Source organism: Alosa sapidissima, chromosome 3 (assembly GCF_018492685.1).
Source record: "Alosa sapidissima isolate fAloSap1 chromosome 3, fAloSap1.pri, whole genome shotgun sequence".
In the NCBI taxonomy this organism is placed as follows: Eukaryota; Metazoa; Chordata; class Actinopteri; order Clupeiformes; family Clupeidae; genus Alosa; species Alosa sapidissima.
In genome coordinates, this window is record NC_055959.1 from 12,901,880 (window position 1) to 12,903,348 (window position 1,469).

General features: G+C 41.5%; 1 long non-coding RNA gene across 1 annotated transcript; it reads right to left on the reverse strand.

Moving 5' to 3' along the window:
• Positions 1-418: 418 nt before the first annotated feature.
• On the reverse strand, positions 419-979 carry LOC121705037. The gene is made up of 3 exons (XR_006030705.1): positions 930-979; positions 764-844; positions 419-486 (listed from the first exon to the last, which is right to left on the reverse strand). It is a non-coding gene; the product is annotated as an uncharacterized LOC121705037 (long non-coding RNA).
• Positions 980-1,469: the final 490 nt, after the last annotated feature.

Genomic DNA, 1,469 nt, shown 5'->3' on the forward strand with positions numbered 1-1,469 from the left:
GTATGTGTGTGTGTGTGTGTACGTGTCTTTGTCTCTGTATGTGTCTAAGTGTGTGTGTGTGTGTGAGAGACAACTTGGCTATTTAGAGAGAGTGTTCTGACAACACCTTTTTCTATCAGGGCTTCATTATGTTGGCAGAAAGGGTGTCGCCGATGCCCTCTTGTTTACCTCACGGATGAGTACACAGCCTCCAATCCATCCCCATATGGATAGATGGAATCTTTAAGGTGCAAAATCCGCAATCCGAGAGCGCTCTCATAACAGCTCTTGCAACTCAAGAGAGCTGTGCACTCAATACAATAGAAATGCCACACAGATCAAAATAAAAATAATAATAATAAACACTTTCAAGAAGAAAAAGAGTCCACCTCTAACACAAGGCTTAATTCCTTTAAAAAGATAAGGAAATGAGTAATTAGGAAGTCCTGACTTGCTGATCTAGGTGGACATCAATTGTCCTTGCAGTATGGTGCCCGGGCTGTTTTTCTGAGAGATAAGAGAAATGGGAGTCGAGAGGATGGAGGTACAGGATGTAAGCTGAGGACTGGAGAATGCCAATGATTTGTTATCACCGCAGCTGATGTTTTTGTCATTCCAAATGTTGTACATAAATTATGCCATTTGGTTCTGCTAAGCTTCTCAAGAATCAGAAACAAGATGACATTTACAGAAAATATATACATTAATTTAGTTTTTTGGTTTTTCCAGGGTTTAAAGTGCATTTAATAAGATAGGTTTTATTTCACAAGATTAAGACACTGACCTTTAGGTCCAATCTCTTAGCACAGGAGACATGCCAAGGTCCCAACTGTCATCATTTTGAAAATGTGCACTTCACGAGTAACTGTGAAATGTCCATAATCATCCAGCAATTAGCAACGAATGGAGCTGAATGCAAAATATCCACACTGAGTGTCATGTGTGCCCACCTTAACTGTGTATCATCTACCCCTGGGTCTCGGCGCTGTTTAGTGGCTTATCCCCCTGTGTGATGATGAACTGATGCCGGGTGCCCCTTTAAGCCTATAATCTCATCAGAGAAAGCAATGCTAATTGAATCAGGTGGTCTCATTGGTGGAGGTGGTCTCATTGGTTTCCCAGGCATGTGTACATGCTGGCTAATTGAGTAGGAGCCCTTTTGGACAGCGGACTCGTGGGAATGTGCTAAAGTAGAGTGTGACAGAAGATGTACAGAGCTGTGGCTGCTGGATGGGTGAAGGGCAGAGCCGGACAGTAACGGAGTACATTTACTTGAGTACAGTACTTGAGTACAATTTTGAGGGATCTGTACTTTACTCGAGTATCATTTTTGGGGAGAACTCATGACTTTACTCAAGTACATTTGAGAGGCAAATATTGTACTCTTTACTCCATTTATATCCATAACCGTGAGTACCCGTTACTACTTTAAAAAAAAAAAAAGGAAAAAATCTCGGAAACCCTCAATTTGTTGTTGCCCTCTAAAACGT